The 23,102-nt window shown below is 32.3% G+C and overlaps 1 protein-coding gene across 1 annotated transcript in view; it reads right to left on the bottom strand.

Annotated features, from left to right (window-relative positions):
- Positions 1-23,102, bottom strand: part of LOC127705825 (uncharacterized) — a 117,485-nt gene that overhangs the window by 23,654 nt on the left and 70,729 nt on the right. The gene's annotated exons all lie outside the window — the stretch shown is intronic.

The raw sequence follows: 23,102 nt of genomic DNA, 5'->3' as shown, positions 1-23,102 counted from the left end.
AATGTTTCAATGAGGCATAAAGTTTAAATAAAAATGTAAAGGTGCATCCGTGAACTGATATTTAAATAAATCAAAATTTTTACTTCATAATAAACATGATGAATGAATATTAATTCCTGTCTAATTTTCTCTAATAAAATTAGTTTATTTGCATGGCCCAAATACTTTGTCTGTAATTATAAGTAGGAGGCTTATAGTTCTTTTTTCCCAATGTTACTTCTTGGGGCATTTCTACAGTTTGGGATCCAGATCGATGTGAAATCGCGATCAACATTTTCATTCCAATGACAAACTGCCAACTGACTTCTAGCTTGGTAATTGTCATCACTAAAAGCAATCCTTTTATCTTGGAACATGTTCATAGTATTGTTAAAGCTCTCAACATAACACGTATCTTTGGCTAACACATAATCCTCAGGGTGAGTGTAAATTGTAGATTTCCGTATAACACCTAAGAGAAGTTTTTCGGCAATAGGTATCGCAAGAACTATCCGCTTAGGTTCGTAATTTGTATCACGTTGACATCGTGAATCAGGATGACACTTTTGGTGGTTGTTCTTATAATGTTCCACAATATTTAGCAATACATCCTTTAATTCCTTTGGATTTTCTTTACAATTTCTACGGCCCAATGAAAATGTGTGGCAACTGATTCCACCTTGTCATCTAGTTGAGCAGACCAGGACTTTTCTCTTAAATATTTTGGTCCTGCAGACACTCTTTTCATTGCAACTTTTACCTTTTTAATTGCATGCCATGGATCATTCTGATTTGTAATTATTCCTTTGTCTTTTACAAGCTTGTTCATACTCAAGTTTCGGTCATGTGAATGTAAATTAACTTGAACATCTTGTTGTTCCAAGTACTGGTATATTCGTTGTGTACCCAATTGTTCATGTCGTTGTGATACGGAATCATCAGATTTTGTAATATGTTCACATTTAAGAACTTTGTGGATTTTTTCTCCTATGGCAACAACACTGCTGTCTTTTGCATTTTTACGCCAGCCATGTCAAGCATCCGTCATTATATCAATTCCTGTCAAGTCATCATACATTTCAATTTCTTCTAATACTGCTGACTCGATACTTTCATTGTATTGCTGTTCAATATGATGCTTGTATCTTTAAAACATGTATTGCTGTTTTTGTTTGTTGATGTCCAATTTTAGCAGCATTAGCAAATCTGTTGTAGTGCACAGGTAACATTCCGCTACAAGTATATCCATGAAATGTCCTCAAGTTTGTAAGGTATTCACCGTTAGGTAAATAAGGAGACGATGACCATAAATAGAATGGTGTTTATCAGTGTCACAATTAAAACGCACTGCAGCTACATGTCCTTTTGGTGTCAACTTCTTCATACTGAAATGTCCATTGCAAATGGGAGACTGGTTTTCTACAACTTTGACAATTTTCTGGAGTGATGTTTCAGCCGTTAGGAATAATTTTTGATCGACATCTTTTTTCTGCACCTGAATGTAGGTATTTAAATCTAATGTTGTCATATCAGACTTTTAGGACTGTCCATTATGTAAAAAAGGAAATAGTCTAAGACCTTCTCTAAGATGTCTGCATTATTTACAGGGTGATTCAGTTGCTTCACAAGTATAGTCCGAACATTTTGTAATTTTGAAAGTATTAATTGCTTTTTACTTTCATCTCCAGGAACAGAAATTTTGAAGCAAGGAGGTCGTTTTGTTTCTTTTTCCATTTTCAATAGCAAGTGAATAATACTAAAAGTAACTGATGCTATATAGTATTATACATCTAGAAGATTATCTACATGATCTATATGTAAACAGTTGTGTAATTTGACCCAGTCTAAGAAAATGTTGGACAAATGCAGGGTATTATTTTATTTACATTGTTTATCTACAAACCCTAGTAATCATATTATGGAAATAATAATTTTACAATTACAGTATAGCAATGGACATTTTTTATACATTGAATTATAGGGAGTGGGGGCAGAAAGAGTTAAACAAATTTATAATAAATCCTTACTAAACATGCATTGCCCTGCATGATAGCCTCCCTCAATTTGAGAGGGGATTCTGAAGGAGTACTGGACATAACTTTCAAAGCGGTACAGAGGCAATGTCTGACAAAAGTATGTTGGATATGTTTAAACATATTCATCATGTCAGTTTTTATCCGATATGTAAAACATTTTAGTGTAAAACATAAAATATGAGATCTCTCCTGTAGGTACCTTATTATAATATGAGAAGAACAAAAGGAAACTATTTACAGTTTATTTAGATATTACAATTGGGATGTAAATTTAGTAGATATTGACAAAGAGATTGCAAAAGTTACAACTATGTCCACACAAACTAGTGACATTGTACATGAGTAGATAGAAGATGGAATTGAAGGAAACCAATTCCTCATAGAACAAGACCAAGAATGTGAGGAATGTCCTTTTTGTTTTTTGCAAACCTTGCATTACTAATGAAAAAACAAATGTGGTGGGAAAGTGACCTCAAGGGAGACATCAAAGAAATCATAGTTTGCGAAAAGAGAAGTACAAATATTTCTGGACAATGATGTTTCACCGTGAAGCTTGGAAGGATGACAGATATTTAATGCGAAAACAAGCTGCTCTTGAAAGAGACAATAAATTTAAAATTTACACATGGCATAAAAGAGATATTATGCCTAATTGTGTCCTAAAACTAGTAAGAGGGTGGCATCCAAATCCTGAAAATATTACTTATATGGGCCACCTCTGGGAATAGTTACATAAATTTATTATAAGTGACATTTGTTTGGGATATAACATATTTTTAAAACATAAGTTGGCACTATACAGTTTAAAAGACTATCTATATTCTGAAGCTTTGAAAGGATTATATAATTGATTGATCCCCTACAATATGTAAGTAGATTCTCAATTCACAAATGCATGCTTTAGATTATAGATAGTAAAGCTACATGTAGCATGCTACTTCCGTTGTAAACATAAATAGAAAGTTGTTGTCATGGATATCTCCTCCTACTTGTCAATCACAGGCATTTGAATTTGAAAAATAGCTGTGCTTCAAGATTTTAATTTAAAATATCTTTATTGTGAGTTATATGATTTTCTGACTTTTTGACCTAAACTGACCATTATTTATGTTCTGACAACTGTACAAATTTAAAAGTAAAGAAGATAGCAATTTTAGAATTAATTTTGAAAAATGCTTCTTAACCCTGCCCAATATTTGAATAAAATCATATTTTCATGAATTGTCTCCCTTTTACACCCTAGCCCTGGTCTTTAAGAAAAATGGTGGTTTGAACCTGGTTTAATGGCTAGCCAAACCTCCCGCTTATATGTCAATGTTAAATGTTAAGTTTCTTAAAATGTCACCCAATTCATTTATCAATCAGTTTATGTAATGTGATTCACACACAAACACGGTATTGTTTGGGGCCTTATCTGCGGGGACAACAACATATTTGTCACTGGAGGTAGGCCAAGTGTTTTGCAACATTTTGGTCTTTGCAGATTGATGTAGCATGGATATTAATAGACCCATTCAGTTTCTTAATTCTGATTTGTACGAGCGACCTCACAGCCTTGATACATTCGGAAAGAGTATCAACGTCTTCTTTGTCGCGTGTCAACCAGTTCAGTAGAATAAGCGGATGCAAAAAGAAGCGGGAGACCGAGGACGAACAGATAGACATATCGATCCTTATACACCCCTTCTTTGACGGGGTTGTATGTTTTGCCGCAAAATATTGTTGTTACTGTAAAACAAGAGGTTTTGATTAATTCATATTTAGAATTTGTAATATCCATTAAAACCAAGAAAACAAAAATGGTGTTTAGAAGTTTACTTTAACAGTTTGAATAAGAAAATCATGACAGTTTACGAATAAGGATGTTTTGCAAATTAGATATATGCATAACCTATATTTTCAATTAACCATAATGATACATAGATGTGCGATATCCAGTGAAAGGTTCATGGTAATAAACAATGTTTTATCACATATATTTGTATTATAACCAACTTCTTTATTTTTTGCAATTTGATTTTAAATAAAAAATCAACTAAGTTTAAATTTGTCATGTTAAACGTTATTTACTTAATTGTTTACTAGTATATCATTTTGCAAATTATGATGGCTTTAATTCTTCTCATTCTGTGCGCCGTGATTTGCCAATAAAATGTTTGTACTAGAGTGAGGTGTTTAAAAAAGCTTATACAATGGAAATCATAAAAACATGGTAAGCATATTGAAAACAAGACAACCGCCACCATTTCCTGCAATTAAAAAAAAAACTGCTTTGTGAAACAACTGTAACATAAAAATCAAGATAGTAAATCAATTAGATAAAATTGTCTTGGTACAGTGATAATTGTTTATTTTATCAGTACAAGGTTTAAACTTATGCCCTGAAAATCGTAATCCTTATTTTTTCTTTTAATTGTAACAGACCTTGAGATCTGACTTCTAGAACACGTGCAAACAGAAAAATCCCCCAGTAGCAACAGCAATCAAGAAGGATCCTGTAGGTCAGTGGTTATTGTTGGTTCCGTTTGACTAGGTACAGGCATATATAGTAAAATAGGATAATGTCCCCAGTATAGTAACATATTTGTTTTTCATTTGAATAACTGTCAGCATTACTTCCGATTCATCCGTGTTAAAGATGGCTATTCTTATAACAATAAGATGTTGTATGATAGCCAATGAGACAACGATCTCACAATATATAAATGAAATGGATGTAAGCCTTTATAGGCAATTGTACGGCCTTAGGCAATAACAAAAATCCCTACCAAATAGTCGACTATTAAAGGCCCCGACATGAAAAATTTGAACATCTTTGATTGAGAAAACCCATCTATAACAAAACAGTTCACGAAAAACAAATATGACAGCCATGAAGAAACGTCAACCACTAAAATACAGGCTCCTGACTTGGGACAGGCACATACAGAATGTGGCGGGGCTAAACATGTATGAGAGCGTCCAACCCTCCCCTAACCTAACAGTGGATTTACATCACAACATGAGAACAAACTATGAAAATCAGTTGAAAAAGGCTTAACTCACAGATCGATACAAAGCAAAAAAAAAAAAAAAAAAACAGCTTACAAATACACAAATCGGACGTGGCAGGGTATTTATACATCCTTAACAACAAAAATGACACAAAGTACAGATCTGAGGATACTCACAGTTACTAACAGCTAGTTCATAGCCAATAATAAATAATAAAAAAATGTATCTAAGACTATAATATCAGTCAGTACACATCGAACCTCCAATCGATTTAGTATAAAGACGTCATTTACAGTCAGAGAAACACATGACCTTTTGCAATGCCAAAATATAGGTATCGACAGGTGCTAGTACCGTGAAAGCGCATATGTGTATAATATTTAGTATGGTTTTAATTTACTGACAACAAAATCAATGTTTTAATTTACTGACAACAAAATCAATGTTTTAATTTATTGACAACAAAATCAATATTTATACCAATATAAACAATACTAAAGGTAATGCTATAATAATTACAGTGTTGAATTGGTAGCTTTTAAGAATAAGTTTATTTAAAGGAGCAATAAGTCCTGATAAGTTTATCCGGATCGTATCTCAATTTTCAGGCTTTGTAAACAAGAGGGTAGGAATGCTCTTGAACGTCAGACGTCAAACGGTCATTTTCGACTACCATTAACGACGAAAATCGTGATTTATCAAAATATCATTATCGTGATTTGTTACAGGTCTCAAATAATCATCCGTTACCGTTTACTTTTTGGAAAGAATTTATCGGGATTCGTCAAAATCAGTCGGGTTTTTTTTATCGCCATAAAGAAAATGTTCATTTTATCGTCAAGCATTAAAAATTACGTACCTACCGTAAACGTCATTTTGCAAGATTCTTTTACCGTTATTTCAAACAATATCATCGTAAAAATTAGGATGTGCTTCTCTGTTTGAAGTAAGTTTTATACAGATACAGCCAAACTCGCAAACCAAATCTTTCAATTGTATCTATGGAAAAACTTAGTAAAGGTTTTAGGTAATTTGTGATAACGAAATCCTTGACTTAATAATTTACCAGCCAGACGTTGCCAACGAAGCATCGCCGTCAACAAATGGAAAATTAACAATAGAGAAAAAAATCGTCCCTTGTTTTCTTTAGACCATTTGGAGCACCTCCTTCTGCCAGTTTTATTTTAATGCAATGTTTAAAAATATTTCTTTAATATAAGAATAAAGAGATATGGTTTGATGCCAATGAGACAACTATCCAATAAAGTTCAAATGAAGTGGATGTGAGCATTTATAGGCAATCGTAGGGTCTTCAACAATGAGAAAACGATACCGTATAGTTGGCTATAAAAATAATAGACATGAAAAATATGAAACTATATATTCAGTTGAGAAATCTAACGGCCTAATTCATAAAAAAACAATTTACGGAAAAAAATTAAATGCGCAACAATCAACTTATGACTTTTGACCGGGCAAATATAGGATCATATAGAATGTGGCGGGGATAAACAGGTTTTTAGCAGCCAAGTCTCTCTTAACCTGGGACAGTGGTGTAACAGTACAACATAAGAACAAACAATAAACACAAGTATTGAATTTAAGTATGTTTTTCGACCGTTCTATTAAACGCACAGATGACTTTTACTCTCGATTTTGCCTCGAATTCTAACATTCTCTTCAAAAATCAAAGACGGTCACTTCGGAAAAGTCGATAAGAGTACTATCTTAACTCGCAGTCGTAAGTGTATACTAAGATAGCTGTAAAGTTGTAAAAAGTAACACACCACGAGGGGAATGGAGATACGCTCTGAGCACCATCATAACTTTCTCGTAAAGCGTTCGTAAGTTTTTTCTTAAATGCAACTTAAGATAGGTTTTCATGATACTGGCCCCTGATTTGTACAGTACTGTAACGTTAACGGTACTAAGTTTTATGTCAGTGGTGATTCAATACTTACTTTTGATTGCTGTTCCTTATTGATATTTCATTTTGTTGAAGTCACTCTTTCTGAAGTCTTTTTTGTTAGTTTAATATCAATAATATCAACAACTCTTTCCATAATGATGAATAGAAATGATAAGAAGATAGATGTTTAATGATTGCCAATAAGACAACTATCCAATTATAGACCATGAAAATGTGGATATTAAGTACTCTTTTGTTAATTCAGTTTCTTATATACCCATGGTTATGAATTAAATGTGGTTTAAAGAATTTAAGTAAATAATCCTTGGTGTTGCAAAATAAAATAGCATCTATAGGATTTTTCAAATTACATATCACATTAGAGTTCCAATGAGACTAAATTACGACCAATGCCAATCTTCTTGACTTAAGACAGGTGCAAAATGCTGCATGTTTTGAGAGATCTAAATTCTCTCACTTTACCTCTGGCTAATGTTGAATAAACAAACACACAACACAACGACTCAGGTTTAAAGACGTAAGAGTCAGATGTTAGAATATGTAACAGAAGAAACTAGGCAAAATGACATTGATAAACATAAATTAACAGTAACTGACATGTCGGCACTAGACTGCAATTATAACGGATTGAAAGATTATGTCTTCATCCTATGAAAATCAACCTCAACCTCGTGTAGGGGTTTAGTATTATTCCATCATAAATAATACAAGAGTATAAATAGTACCATGTGTTTATTTACAATGCAATGACCCTATGAGTGAATCAATATTATTCTCAAAAATACCATTATACATGCAGCAACACTTTATTTTAACCAACAATTATTCTGACGGCACATCCAGTTGTACAAAAATCCGAAATATTCTTTGCTAAAATATAGATATAAGAAGATGTGGTATGATTAAAAAAAAGTTCTAATCTATAAAAAGACAAAAAACAAAAAAACAAAATAAAAACGAGAAACAAGAAACACGTGTGAACCACATCAACAAACGACAACCACTGAAAGTAATAGTCTTTAACTTGAAGTTATCCTGGTGTTAGCTTTTGCTCTGTGTTAAAGACGTCGGTGTGATTTTGTGATTAAGAGCAGCAACAAAAACCTGTTAATTTGCTTTGTTGTGTAATTTTGAGTATGGATTTATCATATGGCAAAATCATAGGTACTTTATTCATATGATTTTCACTTATCCCTTTTGATAGAATTACTTCCCTTAGTTGTAGATTGAAAATATAAATTATATCAAATTTGCGGATAATCTAGTCCTTTCCGTCTTGGACCTAAAACTAACTTGTCTTTGAAAACTTCCTTAGGCGGATATTTACAAAAATGTTGTGTAATTCAAAGGGAAAATGCTTAAAATTTGACTATTTACGAAATGGGAGGGATGAAATCATCATGTTTTCAAAAGAATTTGGCCGAAAACTCAAGAAAGCAGGTAGATAAAGGTTATTTAACCTGAAAATTCAACCTACAAGGTGTTTTGTGGACAATCCATGAACAATACTTTTTTGTTTCTGTATTTCTATTTTGAATCTTGCTTCATGATTTTTTATTACTTTATATAGCAATTATACTACGGTTACGCTTCCAATTTTCAAACTAAAAAGGCCGAAAGTTTTCAAGGTAGACATTGATTATTAGTACAGAGACAGAAGCCAAAAACATGTACAATTCACCTATATGCGGACAAATGATTATTTCGACATAGGAATTTGCATTTTTGCATTTATATTTAAAGGGAAATCACACTATTTATACTACTAATAATAATTCATTGAAATTTTGCATGTAGACAGATCATACTTATTAAGATAATTTAGGCGAAAAAAAAAATTGGGGTCACCGATGTTGTTTTCGAGATATCACGTCATCAAAACTTAAAGAATCGAGTTATAACGAAATATAGAAATACCGCTCTAAATTGTTAAAAAAAGGCAAACTTATTGAAAAACTATGTTTAACTGGAATAACAAAAACAGTCAAATGTAACTTGTACCTTATGTACATTTATTTGTCTCGGTTTCCTTATTTTTGAAGACATTTGAGCATTTCCCGCCATTTTTAATTGCTATTTATAATAGATTTTTCTTGAAATAAAAAAAATCTACTAATGTTTTTCCCTTCAAACTTCTGCAAAAGTTGCAGCTTCAGGGAAGATTTTAAAAGCATAAATAAAAAAAGGGGGGGGGGGGGGGGGTCACCGATGTTTTAAATCCGCTAAAAAGGAAATAATCTTTATTATTGAATTTTGGCGGGAACTATAACCTTTTAACGTTATAGAACGACGTTGCTGGCATAACAGCATTTCTTGCAACTCTTGGGTTGAATTAAACCTTTTCACTACAAAATATAATATCATTTTTGAACATTTTTTAAGGTATTTTGATTATTTATAGATATCTTTATCAATCTATCGAATCGTTAAACATAGATACAATAACAGTTTATTATAAAGTAATTGTCAAAGTTGAAGTCATCTCATTTTTTTAATTGCATTTGTTCTATGGGGAAAACGAATGTTTGCCTCATGCCGTATTATAGAAATAATTTTCGGCTTCCAGATAAAGAATCTTCTACCTCGGAAGACTGAGGGTATCCGGGCTGAAAAGTAACACGTTCCTTTTAGACTGCAGGCAGAATAATTTCGTTACCATAATTTCACTAGCTTGTCCATTCGCACCAGGAAGATAAAACCTGAAATGCCGTGTTAAAAATGCAACAAACTCAGCACTTTAAAAGAAACCTATTTTCGGTAGGAATTTAAAATTGGTTCCGTAATTACACAACGCTTCATAATTTATTCGAACTGTGGAAACCAAATTTTTTTCTGAGTCCTATCATCCCGCACCCATTTTTCATACATCGTTTCATGTTCATTGTACATAATATGTTCAATGTTCATCGCCTGTGTATTAAAACTTTATGTACATGTATTACGTATATTCAATTACCGTTCGATTAATCGCTCAACGTTGGTATGTTATGAGAAATACAATGCATCTGATAATTTAGAGTTAATTGACAATAAAATACACATCGCCATATTGATATCAGGAACATATAATGTTCCCAGTTGATGTATTTAAAAAAATCTTTTAATTTGTAATAAACGGATCTAGTTTTTTTTCATGTTCTGCTACATCTATCCGTGTTTCTGTGGACATGTCGATATATTATATCTAACTCTAGTTTTTTGTCGAGCCTTCGACTTTAATCGAAAAAGCGAGACATAGCGATCCTACATTCCGTCGTCGGCGTCGTCGTCGGCGTCGTCGTCGTCGTTGTCGTCGTCGGCGGCGGCGGCATCCACAAATATTCACTCTGTGGTTAAAGTTTTTGAAGTTTTAATAACTTTCTTAAACTATCCTGGATTTCTACCAAACTTGGACAGAAGCTTGTTTATGATCACAAGATATTATCCAGAAATAAATTTTGTAAAAAAAAAATCTAATTTTTCCGTATTTTACTTATAAATTGACTTAGTTTTTCTGCTAGGAAACAATACATTCACTCTGTGGTTAAAGTTTTTCAGATTTCAATAACTTTCTTAAACTATCCTGGATATGTACCAAACTTGGACAGAAGCTTGCTTATGATCAAAAGCTTGTATCTCGAAGGAAATTTTGTTAAAATTTTGTACCTGTTTATCCGTATTTTACTTATAAATGGACTTAGTTTTTCTTCCAGTCAACATTACATACAGTATGCAATTAAAGTTTTTGAAACATTTATTAGATCCATAAACTATCCTAGATTTATACCAAACTTGGACAGAAGCTTCTTACAATCAAAAGATAGTATCGAGAGGAATATTTTTATTGATTTTTTTCTCGTTTTTGTTGAGCCTGCGATTAACCGCAAAAGTAGGCGAGACACTGGGTTCCTTGGAACCCTTACGAATTTTTTTATCAGATGACAAATGAGAGTGTGGATAACCTTTGATGTAGATTAAGAGTTCGAGTTCCAGCTAAATTTAGAGTTTCAGTTTCAGTTTTATTTTTTGTTCGAATGTTAATTCGAGTAAGAGTTCTAGTTAAAGCTCGAGTTCCACTTAGAAACTTCCGAGTTATACTGTAAGATAGAATAAATTCTGGTAAGAGTTAAAATTTTGAGATCTGAGATCCGATGAAATTAAAAGAAAGATTGCAGTTTTCTAATTTCTGTTGGTGCACCTCTCTTTCTTGATTTGTATATTCTTTTATCACATTTATGTTTCAGTATGGTATAGCCTATATACTTTTTTTTTTGCCAAAACTGATTAATGATAGGTACATGTAATTGGAAAATAACTGATTGATTGTGTGTGCCACTTTCAGCACTCTGCTATATCATGTTGGCCTTTTTTTTTTAAAGAACCAAGGTATCAAGAGTAAATCAGCTACCTCTGTATTAAACAAATGGTTGTCCTTTACAGTCATGATCGGAATCTGACAATCTCCCTATATCACTGTTTGTTGACATGCAAGTGATCACATTGAGTGATCTGAACACGAACCAACATCTGAACTACTAGTTTTTGTTTTGTTTTTGTTTTCGTTTTTTTCTTGATTTTTGCAAAACTTTCAGTGGCAAATATTACATGAATATCAGCACAAAATTTTTTTCTATATGAGATGAATACTCTTTCACAAGACGGACCTTAATGTGATGGTTACAGATTAGCACTCTGAAAGACATGTTACTCTACATAAATACATGTGTGTGTATTAAATATTTCTCTTGTTGGAGTCTTGTAAAGCCAAATATACAGTGTGGATTTTTTGTTGTTGTTGTTGTAGGCAGTACGGTCATCAATAGTACAAAAATAACTAGGCATAGTGTTTGATATTCCCAGATTGCTCTGACGTCTAGCGGCCTTATTTTTTAACTTGCTGGTCGTACAGTTCGCTATATAATTGACAGTTTGAAGAAATACTACAAAATATGATTTTTTTTTGTGCCCAAATTATGTGAGCCAGTACAAAGCATTAAAGGAAGATTGAGTATAATGTACTATATAATACGGTGCTAAATTTTCTTTGATTTCGACAGACAGCAACCGATGTAAAATTTTGTATGCTTCTTTTACAGTGATGTTTAACTGGCGTTATTCTTATATAACGTTTGATATTTCAACAAATATGATTACTCTACGAATCACTCGTGTTCATGTGTTTGTGCCCCCATACCCCCCTTCCCCCCAAAAAAAAAGAAACAGAGAGAGAGAGAGAGAGAGAGGGGTGTTTGACACCAAAGGAACATCGAAACTCATTGTTCTTATTTACATCCCTCTGTTGGACAGAAAACTACAAATTCCGGAAGCTGTACGCTTACATGCTGTTACTCTTGGTATATTGTTATTTTTTCCAGTATATCCCACATACCGCATCGCGACGATCCGCTGCCAACAGTTGGGTTACACTAACGACAGGACAATTGCCCGTATTGACCGGATGAGATATAAATAGTCAGAACTTTTTTGTTATTTGATAGATTATTTTAATATTTGAAGACCTTAGAAATATTAGACTATATTTTATGAATATTTAACAAAAAAAAGTTGACCGGACGGATTTCACACTCACTGATGTACGCTTTACAATATTGAACTGATAGACAAAAAGTGTTACTAGTAATATCTTTTTTGTTTTACAATATTTTTTCATACAACTAAGAATTCTGCGATATTAATAGTTATCTTACATGAAAATTTAAACTTCATAGTTAAACAAAATGTTTTTCTAAAAAAAAAAGTTGACCGGACGGATTTCACATTCGCCGATGTACGCTTTCATTATACTGAAATGATCGACAAAAAGTGTTATATCTCTTTTGTCTTTAAATATTTTTTTTCTTCGTGAAACTAAGAAATCTGCGAGATCAATAAATATGTTAATATAAGAAAATATAAATTTTCCAGTAAATAAAAAAAGTTTTTCTACAAAAAAAAGTTGAGCTGACGGATTTCGCTACAAATAATAAAGACTAGATCAACAAAAAATGTTGATATTTCTCATATCTAACAATATTTTTCGGTGAAATTAATAAACCTTTAAGAAAAATAATTGTATAAATGGTATTGTATGTAAATACTAACTCAATAATAATAATAATAATAATAATAATAATAATATCTTTATTTAAAGAGAGTAACTCATTTGAATTAAACCCAATCGTAAGGTAATTCAAGACCATATCAAGACCACTTTCGGCTATTTTTTTGCCATACATTTTGTCCGTTTCGAGTAGCATTTTCATTTTTTGCACTTAAATCAAAACGTCATTTGCTTTCTTTTGATTTAGTGAACGTCCCTTTGAGCGGGCCGCCATTTTAGAAATTAGCAACCTTTACGACGGACTCGAAACGGCGACGTCATAATACGGTCACGACACTATAGTGGCGCCGAGAGCGATGCGTATAAACAATAGTGTGATTTCCCTTTAAGGGGCATGTATAATCCTATTGTAATGACTGTCGTCATGATAAGACAATATGGCCGCTATTCAAGTTAGCAAAGTACCCTTAATTTTGCCATATGTTTTATGAATTTTCCAAGTAATACACTAAATCAAATCTTTGCTATTTCAGACAAATTAAGCTATTGTAAATAGTATCTGCATTGAGCGTTTCTTAGGAGTGAACAAATAGTATCTGCAATCTGTCCTATTAACATTAACTGCAGAGCATATTTAACTTTCAGAATGGTGCATCTGACCAGTTGCTGACAAGGTCAACTCGTTTTTTTCCATTACTGTTTATTTATCTTGTTCAGAAATTTTAACATTAAACATAATAGGGGAAGACTTTAACACTTGAGCAAACAGTCTGAAAGTAGTTGTCCGAGTTTGTACCTAACACAGATAAATATACACTGCAAGTTAAGCAATGTAATTTAAAATCTGGTTTTTTGGTTATTCATTTTAGAAGATTTATAAATTCAAACGGTTTATTCAGGAACTTTTCAAATGTTGCTTTAATTAGGAAAACGTACAACGTCAAAAACTACAGTAGCTTAAATAGTACAATTTTCGAGTGGCACGTCTTAATTTATTAGAACTTCACACCTTCGTGTAAGGACAAAGGAATTGCAAACTCGTGTATATTACGAATACATGTAATATTCACTTTGACTTATTCACAAATACTTAATATACGTTCCGTCATATACGGAAACGTCCCTGGTACTTAAATAAAGGCAACAGTAGTATACTGCTGTTCGAAATTCATAAAACGATTCAGAAAAATACAAATCCAGGTTACAAACTAAAACTGAGGGAAACACATCAAATATAAGAGGAGGACTACTACACAACAGAAACACAACATTAAAATGTAACACACACAGAAACGAACTATAATATAACAATGGCCATACTTAGTTCTGCAACAGCTCTACTCGAATACAATTCCAGGTATGCAACACTTAAATGTAGGTTATTTCGGAGAAAAAATGTGATTCTAAATTTCAATCCATTCAATTAAACGAGATAAAATTAAACAAGAAAACACTGTTTCATGATTAATCCAAATTTTTCCCTTCGCTTATTACAATGAACAAAATTGTATGCAATTTTAAATGAGTCTAAAATAGCAATCCAAGCAAATTTAAAGTATTTTTAATTATTCCCTATTATAAGTTATGAATAAAAAGTCTTAAAAAAATCCACATGATTAAAAACATTTCTGTATTCCATTTTGTATGTTTGAAACTAAAGTGAAAAACAAGGTCATTTACGTTGCCGAGAAACTGTAATAGTTTCCACTGGACATATAACAACAACAGTGAAATAAATGGATTATGTTACGCGTTTCTGTATAAAATTGAATAACAACCGTGCCCAATATATATATGAGCTTTATTAACATTTTATTCATACCCCCGCAAATTCTATATGCATCCGTTCTATATTAAATTTAGTTATAACAACGAATATTTGAATAATTTACCGAACACGCCATTGTGATCATTTCAATTTCTTGAAATATTTATTATATTAAACTACAATATTATTTTAGAAACTATTTGAGTTACTCTTCTGTTTTAATGTATATATTTGAATGCAGTAAACGATTTTGATGAACAAAATTAAAATACAACATTTTATATTTTAGGGAGATGGATTTTTAAACGATAAAATTAAAGGAAAATCATTAAGTGAATATAGTTTTTCTCTAATTTTTATTATTGAATAATGTTAAAATGTTCAATATTACAGAAGAATTCAACTGAGTTTACACATTTAATATTTTGTAAATGCAAAGAAAGAAAAGGAATGGCACGAAATGGATAATATTTGTTTATACCCGCTTTGATACTTTCTGTGACAGAAATGCAGACAAAATTTGCATCGGAAAATAAACGGTGGATATTCTTGTTTAATTTTAGTGTATTCGATACTTTATTTTATACGACTCGCTCAAAACAGGTGCTTGTTAATAATGAGATATTTAGTGTTTATTGTATAACTTCGATCCCACTTATAAAAAACAGTATCAGCCGTTTTACTAAGTTTTCATTTTTATTCAATATCGCGTCACGTAATTCAGAATCATTTCCATGGGTGAACACTTTTTTAGAAAGTGCCAATGGAAATATCCAATGGGCAAAACGTCCCGATGAGTGGAGATGAACAAAAGAAAATAACTCTTTATAATTGAAAAATAATGGAGAGTTTAAACAAAAGAATTACGTCACAGGTGTATTTTAATGTTAGATACAAGACAGTTGTAGGCTTTGAACTAGCCTTACGTAACTGCGAATACTCTCAAATGTGTACTTTGTTTCGTTTATGTTTTTGTAAGGGTGTGTTTGTTCTTTGTATCAATCTGATGAGTTGAGCCGTTTTCAATTTACACACAGACTTGTTCAACCCCGCCACAAACTGTATGTGCCTGTCCGAACCCCGTAATCCGGATGTTGTCGTGTGTTGCTGCATTGCATATTTGTTTTTCATTAAGTTTTGTACATCAACCAGGAAGCTAGTTTTCTCCTTTGAATTGTTTCACATTTGTCATTGTGGGACGATTTATTGCTTGCTATTTGGTATGGGGTTAGCGTATTGTTGAAGGTCGTACATTTACCTATAATTGTTAACTTCTATGCCATTTGGTCTTTGTTGAAGAGAGAGAGAGTTATCTAATTGACGATCATACCACATATTCTTCTTTGTATTATTCAAATTTACAAGTCAAAAACAAAATGCCATCGCAATAGCAGAAAAAAACCAAAAACAACGAGGAAATGACAACATTACTTTATTTTATGTCATCAGAACATAACACAAAAGACTAAAGACTGTGCAAAACAAACCATGCAAAGACCCGGGGTTATTTTGGTTGATCAGGAAGGATAAACAGTTTTAGTGTCACATGTGACATCTGTCGTGCTGCTCATAGAAGTATGAAACACGCAGATAATAGATATAAGAAGATGTGGAAATGAGTGCCAATGAGGCAACTCTACATCCAAGTCGCAATTTGTAAAAGTAAACCATTATAGGTCAAAATACGGTCTTATCAAAGATAAGTTTTTTTGATAAGGTCATAGTTGAGGAAAGGAGGACGTTATTGTGGTCAAAACAATTGGGACATATACGTCGTCATCTTTTTTGCTTCCTAAGTAATTACAATTGAAATAATTTAAATAATGAGAGAGTGAAGCCTGAATCTACTCTTAAACTAAAGAAAAAGAATGATAAGTGTCATTTATGGACGCATTAGATAGGGTGCAAAAGTTCCTAAATTAGACTGAACATGGTTTCGTATTTGTACATCCCGCACAGCTAAACGAATGCACACCCCCAAAAAGCTTTAACTCACGGACGGGGGAAATCTAAGGATGACAATATTTCTATACCTTTGTCGTAAATAACAAATTTTTATCCTGAGGTGCACAACAACACTAAGAACTAGACAAATCTTTATTGAATTAAGATAAGCGGTTATGTTACCGTTCTAGGTTTTTCACAAAGTCAATGATATGACGAATCAAATTTCCCAAAAATCATTTTGAAAAGAACGTAAAGGAGGAGGCATAAGAAAAAAACACCACGATATAATCTTCTGTGATATGGTTTCGGAATTCTGTCTTTCAGTTCAGGAGCAGTAACGGGTATAAAAATAAGATAGACGGTCAACCAGACAGGCAACTTATAAGCTGTATATAAAAAAACGATCTAACTGCTAGGGAAGAGTACAATAAAAATTTGTTAAATTTTAGAGTGCAAAAGGGTTTGAGGTATTCATATTTCAGAATTTATAATTACTGTTGTACGAAAATCACAATAATTGTAAAATGGATTTGTTAATTACAAATTAAGCCAGAAATGTATGCAAGTGTCTAAAGAAGATTTTGCACATTTGTTCGATCCATCAAAGCAGCAAAAATGTGTCAAATTGAATTAAGTTAAGGCGAGGAACTTAAATCTTAAACAGTTTTTGTGAATATGTACATGTATCTTCATATTTGTTCATACGGATGTATTAAAATGCGGCATCTAAACAAGCATATAAAATGTAAGTCCAAAACCGATGACTGCTAGGCTGACAATAATACTTCCGGCACCTGCAAAGCAAAAACAAGTTAAATTGAAACATTTGCAACTTTTGAATATGTTTATCGTGATATATAAAACAGTTAAATAATGATTCTATAATAACTTGCTGAACGTAAACTCGTATTGCTCCCCTCTTAAAAACACAACAACAACAAAAAACAACATTAACAAAAAAAAAACAAACAAAAAACAAAACAAAACAACAACGTTCTCTGAAAACCTGACAAAAACTCCCAAAATCAATTTTTGTGTCGGCGCCCTTATAACATTTTCCAGACGACAAATATCCAATAAAGAATATGAAATACATACAACTATGCGACAATCAAATAGAAATTTTGTCTGATTTTAAAATGATGTATGTTTTAAACAAGAGGCACCTTAAAGGGACATTGCACCATTTAGATGTACACAGATGTCGAAAACGTACTATATTGTTAATGGATGCTAGTTACTTGTATAGGACTAATTTATCAGTAATCTTATAGTCCAAATGGCTTTTAATTTTAATTTTGACAGAAGGACTAAAGATGGAGAGGCGAACTGTTACAGAACATATCAACGTGGGAACTTTTAGGGCTACGCAGTCTGTGAAATGGTAAATGCTTTGTTGCCAATATTAAGTGTAAATGAATCAGGATTTTTTATTTGGTAGACTGAATAAACAGAAACTGATTTTTTACTTTTAATTTACTTAATTTGCAAAAAGATAGACGACATGTCAATACAAGCAAAATTTGTTTGGACTTTTGATAATTTTCAAAATTTTCCGATTTTTTCTTCAACTAAAAGGGGTGCTGATTTAACGTAGGTCTTATTAAACTCGGTTCTGTTTATGTTTATTGAACCCGGTTGTTGCTTATACTTTTCTAGGCCTTTGTGTGTTTTTGTCCGAAAAAAGTAAAATAACAAAATACCAAACTCCGAGTAAAATTCAAAACGGAAAGTCCCTCATTAAATGGGAAAATCAAAAGCTCAAACACATCAAAGGAATGGAAAACAACTTTCACATTCCTGTCTTGGTACAGTTGACGCTGTTTAATTCACTTCGACAGTTTTATTTGATTCTTACTTATTCCAATAGTTTGAATTCCAGTGGGAGCTAGATTGCATAAGACTGTGAGCTTCCTTCAGAGAACATTATATTTGTTAAAGCAGGGTCGTCTATTTTGCCTGTTATAATGATAATTAAAATGAAGAAACACCTCATCAAAAGTATGTTTGATTTAGTACGTAAAATGCAAGTTTCGCATTCATAAGACACACAAATGGGAAACCTATTTATAGTAACATTTAAATGTATAACAAAGGATGAATACGATTTAGTATACTTACCACATCCTTGCTGAGCCGCTTTTGCACGTGTAATGGTGGCACCGCCATCCGAAGTGCAATTATGGTCAGCACATTCAAGTTACACATTTACTGCACTGTTTTTAAAAGAGGAACGAAGTATATTATATTAATATTTGAACAAATATCTTTTTAAATCATAAATTTGTGAATAATATACATCTAGTATCGAAGTTATGATTTTATACTAAAACTGTCGTTAGTTACTTTTACTTATTGAAGGTGCAACTGTTTATCTTTTGCTTCTCATTTTTATTTTATAGCATGTTATATGAAGATGAAAATGACTGTTATCCATAGAGTAATGCTTAAGTGTGCAAATATTGTGGTGCAGGCAAGACAAGTCCCTGCTTCAGCCCCTGAATAAAATATTAGCAAACATATTTTCATAGTTTTATTTCAGAGTTATCTTGATTAAACTACACCAGTAGCAATATTTAAGTCTGAAACAGTCATTTTGGTCTGATCAAGTCTTAATCGACTAGATTTACTGCTAGGGAAAAACGTCAAGACTTTTTCAGACTTGCAAACGCTGTCACGATATACCGTGTTAAGTCCGTTCAGTCATGTCAAGATAAACAAGACAGATTTTTCTTGCATTCGATCAAGACTTGATTAGATCATCTTTAGATCAAATTAGACCAAAGGTAAAAATGCTGTTTAGATTTTGTAAGACTGTGTTCAGTCGTGTGAAGATTTTAAATATTCGGATGCAAAACGGGCGACACTTTATCTGTGTTTATCAGGAGTTGTTCCCCCTTTATGAATAAAATCGGCAAAGCTTGGAGGATATTCTTTTGTGGTCTTTTAATGTTATAGTGTATTTCTAGTTCATTAAATAACGTTTGCAAACTTGCAACTAATTTTTTTCCGATTTTATTTCAAGTCATTTTTTAATTGGTTATATAAGAAAAGAATAATTGTTGTAACCGGGCAAGTGTGTAAGTCATAAAAACTTTGCAGTCGTGCTTTCTGGCATTAAATAATCTAGTATTTTATTCCGTTTGTAAAGATAAAATTATTAGTAATAAATATAAAAAATGTTGTTAAATAAATTTTCATCTGTCATTTAAAATAATTGTTCTTAGCCACATAAAAATTGTCAGGAAAATATATTCTGAGTATCTTATTTACTTTATATTTTTTTAATTTTTGACAGATGACAGATATTTGATGAAAGTTATTTGCATTTCAATATACGCATTATCTGAGCAGTCAACCGTAACGTGTTGTCAAACACTATCTAAATAATTATAACTACCCAAAAGTTAAGTGAAATATATTTCAATGTTTTATCCTCTATAAGAATACACCGGATAGAATTATTACATTTACAAATTATAAAACATTTTTCAAAATAAATGCAACAAGAATACAAGCATATTTCAAGAATCTAGGTAACAGTTTATATTTACTAAATATTATTATTTAGTATAGGTACCTATAAAACCCGATTTTGATACTTCTCTGACATGTTTTTACGATCAAGTCTGTTTTAGCCAGAACTAATAAAAGAATAAACTATATCATAGAAAAATTTAAATGGAATCAGTTATGAAACGATTGGTAAAAAGAAAATTCTAGTTTACGGTTTATATTTCTGTTTCGTAGCAGATTTGTTTTTTTTATAGAACCTGTGTTTCTTCTCATTTCAAAAACAAAATGTCAAAGTGGCATGGTACCTAAACGGATTCATGGTGCTACAAAAAATATCATTTTAATGATAGGAATTTAATTAATTTTCATTTATCAAAGCAATTGAACAATTTCCCAAATTGTCAAAAGAATATACGTAATCAAAAGTAATTATTTCAAAATTTTTCTCTTATATATTCAATCAATTGTCAACAAATTATTTGTGACTTTTTGTCCTATCAAATTTGTAACTTTCAGTCCTGTGACTTTTTATATTGGCTCAATATTGACACAGATGGACGACTTCACACGAAAATCTATGATAAACGGGACGATTTCAACTTCCCAATTATCAATTTCCCATTTCTCAGCAGCAACATACCCTCTGCCCCTTCGTATGGTGTTTACATATCTCAATTGATACGTTATTCTCGTGCTTATTCACACTATACGGACTTCATATACAGGAGTGTGCTCCTTAACAGAAACTGCTCCAACAAAGTTATGAGGAGGACAGATTAAAAATGACACTCCGTAAATTTTACGGACACCATCACGAATTGGTTGATCCATATGCATACGATGTGTCTTTGTCCAAACTAACTAAGGACATTTTTACCACGTGTTAGATTGTGGTTTGTCATTACGTCGTCTGATCTTTTAATTACCGAACGTGACTTATTCCCGATTGTGACTATTTTGCTGAGTGTGAAACCGCATTGCTATAAGACGTGTCACGGTACTTTTCTATCCCAAATTCATGTATTTAATTTTGATGTTATATTTGTTATTCTCGTCGGATTTTGTCAAATGTCTTAACGTCTTTTCTGTTATATTCGTGTGTTATGGTAAAGATAATTAATCACCTCCTTCATTTATTAGATTGTAGTTTGGTTCAACGAAATTTATACGATATATTTGGTTTACAGTTTGATTCAGAAGAAGCACCGACATAGCTAGATAATACAATTAGTTATCTAATTACTACCACAATTTGATATTAATAAGTATTGTAATTTTCATTGTTATTAATAAATGTGACCAACACTTTTAATTTGTCTTTTAGTTTGAAATGAGAATACTTGTGTAAAGTGTAGATAAGTCAAATGTTTTAATACAATTACAAGATTGAAGAGTTTTAGATTGTATGTATTCTAAAACATCTTTGAAATTTTTTAGTGTCAATATCTGATCCACGCCACCTCTAGAATAGGTAGTTTCAGAATAACCTAGAAGCCCGGCTTTGATCGCTGTTAAAATTAATGTTAATAATTTAGAAACAGGTTTCGTGTAGCACTTTGAAGACCCAGCAATATACCATTGTTTGTAAGGACATTTATGTAGTTTAGGTATCCAATACAGTTATGGAAGATCCAGTTCTTCATCTTTGGTTGAAATTCCAAAGGAACATATAACAGACCGAAGATTATCCAGGATTTCCTCTTTGTTAAGTGTCGTTGGGGTATATATATAAAAGCAACAGTAGTATACCGCTGTTTAAAAGTCATAAATCGATTAAAAGAAAACAAATCCGGGTTACAAACTTAAACCGAGGGAAACACATGAACTATAAGAGGAAAATAACGGAACACCAGAAACACTGAAATGCAACAAAAACAAACGCCAAAATATATAGAAACGGACCCGGCCACGTCCACTCTGTGTTTTTGTTATATGTATTTCTATTTGTATCCATCTGATAAGTTAAGCCTTTTTCAACTGATTTTTATAGTTCGTTCTTTTGTTGTACTGTTACACCACTGTCCCAGGTTAGAAGGATGGTTTGGATCCCGCTAACATGTTTAACCCCGCCATATAGGTATGTATGTGCCTGTCCCAAGTCAGGAGCCTGTAACGCAGGTTGTCATTTGTTGCTCTGTAAAATATTTGTTTTTCGTTCTTTTTTTTTGTACATTAATTAGGTCGTTAGTTTTCTCGTTTGAATTGTTTTACATTTAATATATCGGGGCCTTTTATAACTGACTATGTGATATGGGCTTTGGTCATTGTTGAAGGCCGTAAGGTGACCTATAGTTGTTAATGTTCGTGTCATTTGGTCTCTTGTGAAGAGTTGTCTCATTTGCATTCATACCAAATCTTCTTTTGAGAAAGAATGGTGGGTTTAACCTGGTTTTATGGCTAGCCAAACCTCCCGCTTATATGTCAATGTTAAATGTTGAGTTTCAAAGTGAAATGTCAGTACCCAATTTATTTAGCAAGCAGTTTATGATTTACACACAAAAACGATGTTGTTTGGGCTTTATCTGCGGGAACAACAACATATTTGTTATTGGAGGTAGGACAATTGTTTTGCAACATTTGGGTCTGAGCAAATTTGTGTAACATGGATATTATAAACCCATTCAGTTTCTTGATTCTGATTTGTATCAACGACCTCACAACCTTGGTCTATTCGGAAAGACTATGTACGTCTTCTTTGTCGCGTGTCAAGCAGTTCAAATCGAAGCGGGAGAACGAGGACGAACAGATGGACATATCCATCTGTATACACCTCTACTTTGTCGGGCCGGGTTGTATAGTATGCCAAAAAAAAATATTGTTGTTACTGTAAAACAAGAAATTTCGATTAGTTCATATTTAGAATTTGTAATATCAATCAAAACAAGAAAATGA

The sequence above is a fragment of the Mytilus californianus genome, unplaced genomic scaffold, assembly GCF_021869535.1.
Source record: "Mytilus californianus isolate M0D057914Y unplaced genomic scaffold, xbMytCali1.0.p SCAF_6, whole genome shotgun sequence".
NCBI classification, from domain to species: Eukaryota; Metazoa; Mollusca; class Bivalvia; order Mytilida; family Mytilidae; genus Mytilus; species Mytilus californianus.
Note: the sequence above shows the minus strand (reverse complement) of the source record. Positions and strands in the feature narration are given on the sequence as shown.